Genomic DNA, 11,451 nt, shown 5'->3' with positions numbered 1-11,451 from the left:
AAACACCCCCTGATTTCCATTCTGTTCTTATGGCTAATTTGTTGCCATCTTTATATGTTGCTAACGAGGTGGAAACAATATTGCCGCTAGCATTACTTGAATAGAGGATAGATAAAGATCTGATAATATGAATGGTTCACACCAGTTTTAATATGCCTTATCAATTATCTGCGTTATGTTATTAAGTGCGTTGTGCATAATATAATATTATGTCATTGAATTAGAAACGACGTGTTTTAATTTGTAAATTCTAATAATCTAAAGTAATGGAATCATACTTTAGTTGTGCTTATTACCAATTAGGCAATTTGCTTGCAAAATGCGAGGGTCTAACACTATAGTATTCGTCTAGCTAGGATAGCAAATGTTTTGTCTTATTTCAAGTCAATGTCAATGTAAACACCATATGTTTTAACCACTTGACTCTATCTCGGCAATACGGAGGCAGTAACACTGCACTTAAATGTCTTAGTCTCGGCACGGTATCACTCGTATTACAGTGAGCTTTTGGAATCAAAGCAACGGCACAAATGCTTCTCCTCCTTTGTAGTCAACTTTGATAGATGATATAAGTGTCGACGGAAGAGGTCATTAGTCTGCTTTAATCATGTCTTAGATCAGTCACTATGATAGTCCAGTGTACAGTTCACGTCAGTTGGTGCTTACAGTAGTTTTGCTTTGTTTCAAGCAGAGGTTAGGCTCCGGCTTTTTTCTTTTTATACGTTTTAGGTTTTAGGTTTTATAGGGTTTTCTATTTTGTCAAATCTGTCAAAACGGTACAAAATAGAAATTTCGATGAAAACGCCAAAGGAACGTAAAAAAAGGCCGGAGCCTAACCTCCACTTTGAGAGTATACATGCAGTTTTGCGGGACTAACTCCGGGATTGGTAGAACGCATTCACATTTCCCTTGAGATCCTTTAACTGCTTCATCGCCAGGAACCATGGCGGATACCCTGTGTGGATTAGCTCCTTCCCCAATGCGTGATAATCTTACCCACGGTATCACCGCGCGATGTTTATAACCGTACACGCATGCGCATGGGCATGTCTGGAGGAGAGATGTAAATGTATGCATAATGCTGATGTCTGGGGCGGAAACCGCAGCGCTGGGCTGGCGGATAATTTCCCACGCGTTCACCAGGGAAGTACGAATCTGGCATTGACAGATGAAATCCAATCGCTCTGTGTGACCCCCATAGCTCCATTTCGCTTTCTTATCATTAATGTGTAATAGAACGGACCTTCCCAACGCACGTGAAACCCAGGTTAGGGCTTGTATATGTTTTATCTCATCTCTGGATTCGTGCCTATTTCACTTGTTTAATACATACATGTGTCCTCCGACCTAGTTTCCAATGCGTGAAATATAGCGGACCTAATATGGTTATCCCCTCGCACGGGCTCCTTTTATACTCTGATATATTGACAGGCTCGTTTGCTCCTTTTCTCCCCACGGAGAGAGAGCCATAACAATGTAGCGCCGCTCTGCGCTGGAGTGGCCGTGCAGTTACCTTAATTGGCTATTTCTGCTCTACGGTCCGGAGAAACAGGCTGCGTCGTTACGCGAGGGGATCTGCTTCAGTTCTGCAGTTAGAGCAGCTCGTTCGGTTGCAGTGTGTGTGGCGTCGGTCCAACACCAGAGAGCTACAGCTAGGGATAGTTCATTCTAACAACAGGCATTTCCTTCCATCTCTGAGAGCGACAGGGCGGTCCAAGATGGAGCTAGTCAGCGATCGCTAACGTAAGTACGTCTTGACTGGAAAGTATCTTGAGGATATTGAGACACAATTGCCTGAAGCATTAACGGTATCGTAGATAGTCGAACATTAAACGTATTAGAGATTTTCTGTGATTATGAGCATTTACTTTAACAGTGTAGTTCTGTTGTATAAGAAGATTCCATTTTTTCAATGTGTGAAGAATTACTACTGTACAGCTTTACTACATGTACTAGAAATATTTGACAGATCTTTTTCATTACGGAATCACCCTTGTTGGTGATGACATCTAGGTAAATGCTTGGTAAGCACTTGGAATTTAGAGATTGGAATCAGAAAATAAGACCTGTTTACCTCACATATTACGCCGAACTAGATACTAATTCATTCTTATGACAATGATGGATTGATGCACAGTTCTGTTGCGTTTGTGTGCAAAATTAATCCGCATGCATGGATCAGTGTAAGCAATCTCTACAACATCCACAGAAAACATTACGCTTTAGTGTGTGTTCAAGGATAAACATCTCATGTTAGAGAAAAACTCTAGTCCATTCTATTGAATAACAATATTACAGATCCGTAAATTGATTTATGTTTCCCATTAGTCAGTTAATATAGAATGATACACAACCAGATGGACCTGTCATATAGCATTACGAGGTGCCGTGTTATTAGACAGGTGTCACGTGAAAGGAATCTAGTTGGAAGACAATTTGATAGCACTGGGCAAAATTAAAGTCTATTTGTAGGTAGACGTCGTCGTTAATTTATAACATTTTCTGCTACCAGATATATTAGGCCCCCTTTCCACTATACGGCGATCGCGCTGCACTCTCACTGCGACCTAAATAGGATATCTGTAACCTTCATTTTCACACTGAGTATATCATACAAAACGTAAAAGTGTGACTGAGAAGACAACAAAACACACATAATGTAAAAAAAATATTCGTTTCTTTTCTGTAGAATTCGTTGAGCTATCTGTCAAATTTAGGTCGCAGAGAGAGCGCGGCAAGAGCGCCGTCCTACTGGAAAGGGGTTATTACTAAGACAAGCTACAATGTCTATGTTGATCTACGTAGTGTTTTCGACTGTTGAAACCGATCTAATCCAGGTCGTTGTTATGATACGATCCCGAAACCATCGGGTTGCCAAACCAGTTTCCAGCCCGGCATTTGAATAACCCATTATACACCTCAGCTCCAAGAGGCCACTGTCTAACTGCCGGTGGTAAATGCTAACGTCCACCCAGAAGCCCTTGTACCAATCTCGTCCAGGAAATGGACCATTGATCGCGTGGTCGTGTTGTGCGTCTTGTCAGGACTGCAATTAAGCTAACAGCTCATGATGGTGAGGGGGCGTTTTTTTCTGTCACGTTTTTAGTGGTGGTCTGCTGCCAAATGGCAAAGGACGATTGTACCGCATTCAAATTTCATCGCTGGGTGCAAACGCACAAGGATCATGTGCTGGCTGAGAAAGAAAGCCAAGTGCATCAAGGCAAAATATATATAAGAAAATATCTTGTATTTTTCGTCCAAAAAAACTTGAAAGGCGACTTGATTACCAAAAAAAAATCAGATATTTTCCCACCTGACCCGCTCGCCCCTCCGGAAACGAAACTCCGTCTAATGATAACATAGCCGTGGCATAGGCATAGATGAAGGGTGGGGATTTATGCAGTCCCAGTTTCCTACTTATTCGCCTCATTGGACACAACGATAAAGAATTGCGATCCTGGGAAAACGTTATAGCTGTGCCACGGAAAGGTCATTACTTTTGTCAGGGTAGTAGAGAAGTACGGTACTTATTCGAGATCGTGGTTTTCACTTCTTCTTAGTAAAGCCTACATTCATGGTAATGAATTTTCTTATTATTCTGACTTCTGGATTATGCTTAAGATACTTGTTACGCTCTCCATCGTCAGATACGAGGATTGTACCCAGCGAAGGGCTTCTGACAGAAATCATATGGTTGAGCAAATTGTAATGAATGAGAATGATCATAAAAAATCTGTTTTTATCATAGTGTTCACCTTACCTGTATGGCAAGTCAGTGTGTATGTACGCGGGGGAGGGAATGTCGTCAGGAGAGAACAAAGGTGTCAATACGTTTTTTTTTCTTCTAAATATTGAAGAGAACTTTTCACCTCCGTTTTCTTCTTGTCCATTTAACAGTCCGTGCCTGAGGATCGTTGTTCTCTTCCGAATCCCAAAGTCTATTGCTCGGAAGCACCTTTCTCACATTCATCAATTCATTCTAACACATTTTTCGCATTCGTCAACTCATTCATGCGAGAGCCAAGGCAAGGATAGATGTCGGAATGTGAATATAAAACACATTAAGGGCAAATAAGCCATTCTGGAGGTAATTGGAAGCTACGTCCCGTTAATGAGAGAATCTATCTCTTGCCTCTGGTCTTCATGGTATGTGAACATCTATGTGCTCGGAATGTACAATTCCGCTCAGACAGATTTGAGCCCTGGTAGAGACGTGATAATCCCCACATAGACAGTTTATGCACACGGAAAACATCAAATTAGATCTATGGCATGCACAGGCATATTCTTAAGCTCACAGCTCACCAAGAGGTTTTCAAATAAAATCAGACAATGGTGATGCCATATTTGCAAGAATGATTAAGTACCGTCTTTGCCCTTAGATGCTGGTGTGTATCCTCCAAATAGAATCAAGTTCGCATGATTAATTTAGGCATTAGCATACCGGCCAATTTTCAGTTTTGCCTTGAACACAGTTATGGTTCGACAGTTTAGCCATTCTGAGACATTGCTTGTACAAATACGAACCCTTTTCGTGCCATCTATACAAACCCTTTCTGTGCAATCTAGCTGTCCAACACGAACGGTGTGACATTTCAGAGTGTGTGCCAGAGGCCATCTGACAGACACTGTTATACCAGCGCTTCATTCGGATCGATTTGACGCAGTAAAATGACGTCTAATGCTGTCCTGTTCAGACAGCGTTACAATGCTTTATGGTGACGCTACGTGACTTGAAGCCTGACACGATAGTAATATTCCATGTATGTTCTTACATTTTTAACGTAAAATAATGAAATATATTTTATTGAAAATTCATGCCCATGAGGCTAATTGCAAGTTAAAGAAAATTAGATACATGAATGATTGAATGTGGTCTAAATACAGGTAAATAATCTAAATTTTAACATGCAAATAATGCGTTGAATGTTCATACTGTACAGAATAGGGTACTAAGACCTACGATTCTATTGCGGGGTTTGGCTTCTTCTTTGAAGACTGTTGAAAATAAAACGTCCCATATATTCTATAATAGATTGATTTGACGATCTTAGAAGGGCCTAGGAAGAATTGCACAAATTTTCCAATTACCTGAAAAAAACAAATAAGGTATGGCAGATATTCATTTTGCTACGGGGTGAAGATCTCAGAAACATGCATACCGTGAATGGGAGTTCTTTGGCAGTAAATCAACTTTATGCTTTTCATCACGTGGTCATGCTAGATGTACTCAATGGTACATTGGTGTAATGGAGGAATGTGACGTGGACGTACGTCATGAGATCCTGCTGGCTGACAAGGGAACAGAAACGTCGGTCCCCAAAAGCTTCCGGTGAGCTGAATTATCGCTGTGCTCAAAGGTTTAAACCTATAGTTAATCATACGTCATGTTGATAACAACTAAATGTGAATTTCCCGAAGAAACTTCAATGATCCTCTTGTACAGATTTATTAGTAACCACATCTTCTTTCATGATGTGCCGTTATTTGCAAGCGTAGGGTACAGATAGCGAGGTGAGTGTTGGATCAGGTGGATTATGCTGTCTGTGTGAGTTCGGTATGGTATGTCTTAACAGTTTATATCTTTCGACCTCCAGAGATTAGGCGGATCACTCAGGCTTGCAATGGGGTCAAGCTATAAGGTCCGTATTTTACTATTGTATCTGTTATTCTTAAATTTCAGTTACATTATAAGACTGTTCGTTCACTCCTAGTTCCTGGGGAATAAACGTGACAATCAGACCATAGCGCAATTCTGAAGTCTAGTCAGGTAATGTATCATAGGTACTAATGATGTAGAGTGAAGCTTTTGTATGTAAATTATCTACGGCCATTTGGTAATCAAGTTAAGGTTGAAGCTACATGTGAAACTTATCATCGTTTTCTTTCTGAAGCACCACCTTTAGCTTTTGTTGGCTTTTGCATGATGCTGTAGATTTTGGCATCGTGCCTGATTCATGAGCAACACAAAGAAGGGGGTTGTCGGATATAAATGGTTCAACAGTTGGTCCACATAGTCCGTAATTCAGTAGGAATCTACCAGTACTAATTTTCTGAACTTTGGTAGGAGTTTTGTTGGACTCTCTATTTTCTAATCATATATACTTTTCATTACGAACAGCACAGACATGTTACTGTTAGTTAGACAGTACCAGATCCATGGTCAAGGACGTCCAGCACACACACTTGAAGCATATCGCGGTTTACTCCTTAATAGACATTTCCACTACTCCTCAGTTCAATATTAACATCAAGCTTTCAGTATATATACACGGCAGCACTAGATACATATAAATCAGTTTACAATGAAAACATAATGATAATCAATAAGAAGTATCCATCTGCTGGAAAGCTGGCAGGATGTCATACGCCTACGTGCGAATGGTTTTATGCAAAAATTCAATAGTCTATTTGATATTTGAAATTCTATTTCGTCATGCTAGTGGCAGCTAGCCTGTGGCCATGTTACATTTTATGTCCTCTGCTGAAAGCCCGCCGTTAACTTTTTATTAAGTCGACTTCAAAAGGTGAGGCACTGCGATCAGGGACGACTACTTGTAACTAACAGGATTAAAAGCACACTTGGATCTTCTGAATGCTGCCAGGTTGTAAAATGAATATTTACTATCACTTTTGTGACATTGGTGAATCCATCTCGTTAATCTGTCGTTTTACAGCGGACACAGAGGCATCCGCCATACAGGGTTTACAGTCCATAAAAATTGCTTCGACTTGGGATATTGTCGTAAACAAACTCTGTATGGACCCCGTGAGGCTCTACGCACGTCGCCTGTCGTGGCATCTATAATAGGGTGTGCATATGCTTCTCCTCCTCGCCTTGACATGTCAGAATCCATTCGATCTGGCCATCCTTCATCCGGCCCCTCTCCCTAGAGACAGCGCCTTGTTGATTCTGATGATGTACACCGGGAGCTTTAGACGCACCTTCCTGTTTCTGTGTCATGCCATATGGTACCGTGCAGCTATTCATTACAGTAATTGAACTATGCGCGCTGCATTGAAGATCTGATTTGATGATATTGTATAAGAACGGACACAAATTCGCTTATATGTCTTGTCAATTAGTAACAAAACATTTGTGACCAGTTTTCTCCCTCAAACTATGTGCGCTGCTTTGATGATTTGATTTGATGATATTGTATAAGAACGGACACTAATTAGCTTATACATATATTGTCAATGAGTTTGTAAACAGTACGTTTGCTATCTCAAGCTATGTGCGCTGTACGGATGATTTGATTTGATGATATTATATTGTGATAGAACGGACACAAATTCGCTTAAAGGTCTGTTGTCAATGAGTAACAAAGCATTTGTTACCAGTTTGTTCGTTCAACATCATACAAGCAATTTGGAACTTGGTGAAAGATGATCAAATCCTCGTGACTATATAAATGGTACTCATAATACGTTATTCATCCTTTATATTCTCTATGTAGATGGTGTCACCATAGGAAACATAGGAAGTTCATGTTCATAGTTTATAAAGACAAAGTTGCCTAAATGTCATGAGTTGAAAGGGTTTCATAGATAACATTCAATGTTCTGTGGTGGATGAATATTACGTTGTATGACTCATGGTCGAAGAAACATCTAAAACTGTTTTGATCTACTCTGAATGACATCATTCTCCTTTAGTTTACCCTTCAATTGCTAATACTTCACCTAATTATTGGACAGGGAATACGAATATTAGATAAGTTGATTTAGCTCCCATTTTATAAATCATCCATGAGGAACAACGATTACGACCTGATGTTATAATTCAATTTTTGTACCCTTTGAGATGCGCCCCTCCACCGCTGATTATGTAGGGATAGGACTGCTGAAAGTATAATAGGATTATGCCTGTAAAGGTACATTCATCTCAATAATTCACTTGTACGTAAATGTTTAAGTAGGATAAGGATACGGAACTTTGTTGGTGGCATGTTATATAACCGTCACATGAGCCAACTTTGAAAATTTACTCTCAAAGTGTCCAGAGACAAAATTTATTCATTCTTTTTTTTAATCAATTCTATTTATTTATTTGACCTTTACCATAAGCAGAAAAATGGTTGGGAAAGCAAAACAGGTGAAAAACATATCTTTGAGTTGCCTCGCAGAAAAGCGGCTAAAGCAGTGACGTTCGTACAAACTGGCGAGAGAATCTCCCGAAGAAGCGTGACGTATGTGCTCAATGGCGTAACCCTGAAGATATATGAGATCGTCTTAACCTCGTTTGCAGCTAGTGAGTTGTACAGAGTCACGGGCGTCTGTACCGTTACGGTAAGAAGGAGACAATAACATCGTCTTATCTCAAAATTCCACATTGAGCAGCTTATGCGCGGGATATGGTATTTGTGAGATGAAAGCTGTGAAAGGCCAAATACATGTTACACGAATTATCCAAAAGACAGCTTACATATGGACTCACGTGAAGGTATGTCTGCTTTACAAATCGTCTGATTTACGTCGGTGGTAGCCATGTGTGCTACTTACCCATGCATGTCACAGAAATCTGTGTGAACCAAAGTTTGTTCTTTCATGGGAAGCTAGAATCGGCCTGCAGAACGCTTTTCAATGAGGTAATGAGAGATGATGCAAGAGAATAGCAGAAAGGCAGATGGCATTATTCAAATCGCCTATGTTATCGGTATCATACATACATTGTGTATACATATACATAATTTCGTGAAATCTGGTATATGGTTCGTGTCTGTTCGTTTTTGTCAAGTAATTGTAGTAAATAATTTGCTGCCTACAGAGCCTGTGTCATTTAGCGGATGAGCTTTTGTCTTTATTGTTATAATTGCTTTTTAACGCAGGTTTTCGATTGTTTTAATACAGTATGCAAGAAACACGAATCTCCCGATGTTAAATTCACCACCTTTGTTTTTCTCACATATGCTGACAACTTAAAATTTCGTAGTAACCGACAGTGTCGAATGTAGAATTGCACAATGTAGAATACACTCATAGATACTGTGACACTCCACATACGTTCGCAAAATCAATATATTCCTTCTTATAATGTAATTCAATCGGTGCGTGTGTTTGTGGTGTGTTGGTGTGTGTTTTGATAGATTCCTGGTGCAGTGACCACGACAACTCAGCCCCCCTTCCAATTTACTTGTGTATGAGGTCAATAATGCGTCAGACGAGGGTGGCGGTATGGCCTAGTTGTGCCAGTGTCTGAATGCCCCAATTTCTCCCTATAGGGCCTCCCCGGGAATTCCGCAATTAAAGAAAATAAAATTGGGACAGTCTGAGCTCCTCAGTTGGAATTGCAGGGTCACAAAGATCGCAATTAGCGTGAAAGTTGATGAAATTAGATTGAGTATGAGTGGCACGGGGAATATTGTCATTTCAGCAATTATTACAAGTGGGGATATATTTGCATGTACATATATGTCGAACATTCTATATGTTTACCATTTGTATTGTTAAATTTCCACTCAAAGATTACGCCCATTTTGCTTGCAAACGTATCTCAGATGACCCAATAACCTGCATGTCTATATAACATAACGGCTGAGGCTGTTTGAATTGTTCTGTATTTCAAACTGAAATAACCGTCCCGGGGGTATCTGCAAACCGTTTGAAGGCAACGAGCCGAAAACTGTGCTTGTGGGTCGGTCGATGGATTCCAACACCTTCATTTATCAGAATCAATATATTGGGAAAATACTATCGTCTTTTGATTTACTTTCTTTAGTCACCGAAGACAGTGTTGCCGTTGTTTACAAAATGAACAGCTGAATTGGTGAAAAAACAAGATCTGCTACGTTATCAATGGTGTGTCTTGACCAGTTTCTAGAAAACTGTTTGAAAACCTCAGCAATTTCCAATGAAAACTTCTTCCACACTTCACGGCTTCTTGCTAAACAACTCCATGACACTACGGGTTTATCGGATGACCCTAATTGACTTACATCCCAGCTGGGACAGTGGTATTGTCCAGGGGAGCTTCTTGGCAAAATACCAGCATAACATGGATTGATTTTGTATTCGTTTCAGTGGCTTCCCATTATTTATGCTATTAGCATTGCAATCTATATCATGAATACAGTTGATGCCAATAAATAGAACAATAATGGTAGATAATAACGTGCCAAAATATACCTACATCAGTATTTGCCCAGACGTACATTATTGCAATGCACATGAGTCATTGTCACTGCATGAAAAGCCAAGTTTCCGGGTTAGAAATTCCTACACATTCACCCCGAAACTCTACATTTCCAGCGATATCGATTTATGTACAGGGCGTGTCGAACTTGACACACTGCCTGTCCGAGCCATTGGCACACCCACAAATGCCCGGAAACGAATAGTCTATATTGCATGTATCTATACTTTTTGCACTCTATTTTTGTAATATTGCATCTCAAGAATGTTAAAGAAATTATTCTACCATTTTTGCATTCGATTTTGCATTTTAACAATGATAAAGTAGGAATATACCCCATGTGTAATAAAGCAGTCATCCTGCCTTGTTCATAAATGCACCAATTATTCGAATGTGCATTCATAACAATTACTGGCGTCAAGAAAGCAATTAGATTCATTTATACCCCCTTATGTTTGCGCAGATAACAGTCATCAGTGAGCCTATTTTGCAGTCATCGGGACCAGGGTGGCAAGTTGTACAAGGCGGTGGAGAGTCGTACCTGGCAACAAAGGGTAAGTTTCTGTTCTTTGTCATGGTTTTAACCCTTGTCCTGCTTAGGTTTTTTTTGGCCAATTTAACCCCCCTGAGCTGGATGATTAAACAGATCAGTAAAACCTGAACTACTCCGTACTGCTACTGCAGATTTACTTCCCCAATCGATGCGCTTTGCTGTGGTATGCCAGATGTAGGTGAAAAATGCCCCAAACCTGTAAAGATACTGGACTCACACACAGGCATTGTATATGTCCATCCCGTCTATATACGGGATCAGCAAGACAATGGTTTTAACATATATCGGAAAATTCATAAATAGAGGACGGTTGTTTACTTTTTACAGAACAAGTAAGACTACTGGTACACTGGCGACGGTGATGAATTCGATGCAACTGTCATTATTAGGACAAATAAGTTCACTGAGCATGTTCCAAATGCACGTCTTACGCTCTGCACTTGGAGTTGGCAAGCTACGATTGCATTTCAAATCAGTAGGTTTTTGAATACCAGCACATACAACCCAGGTCAACACGGAGTAGACTGTCATCTGAACGGCATGAATCACATTTACGGCGGCTAGACTCAAGGGTTTTACGCCTTGCCCTAGAGAGGCTATCCGTATAACTGTACAGCTATTACCCACACGCTAAAGATTACAGATTCCAACACAATACCATGAATACTTACTCTGGTAAGGATGTGGAAGTTATCACGCATACAAAGTTTGTACAATGATCTATGATTTCCGTACATTTTGCTGTATCTGTACAGTCTATTCA

General features: G+C 40.2%; 1 protein-coding gene across 1 annotated transcript in view; it reads left to right on the top strand.

Annotated features, from left to right (window-relative positions):
* Positions 1-1,121: 1,121 nt before the first annotated feature.
* The window catches only part of LOC118431410 (hemicentin-2-like), a 50,217-nt gene continuing 39,887 nt past the window's right edge, over positions 1,122-11,451 (top strand). Inside the window, exons 1-2 of the mRNA XM_035842622.1 lie at positions 1,122-1,743; positions 10,599-10,689. The gene's annotated coding sequence lies outside the window, so the exon portion shown is untranslated. The remainder of the gene's footprint in view (positions 1,744-10,598; positions 10,690-11,451) is intronic.

Source organism: Branchiostoma floridae, chromosome 15 (genome assembly GCF_000003815.2).
Source record: "Branchiostoma floridae strain S238N-H82 chromosome 15, Bfl_VNyyK, whole genome shotgun sequence".
NCBI lineage: Eukaryota > Metazoa > Chordata > Leptocardii > Amphioxiformes > Branchiostomatidae > Branchiostoma > Branchiostoma floridae.
The sequence above is the reverse complement of the archived record's forward strand: the minus strand, read 5'-3'. Positions and strand labels throughout refer to the sequence as shown.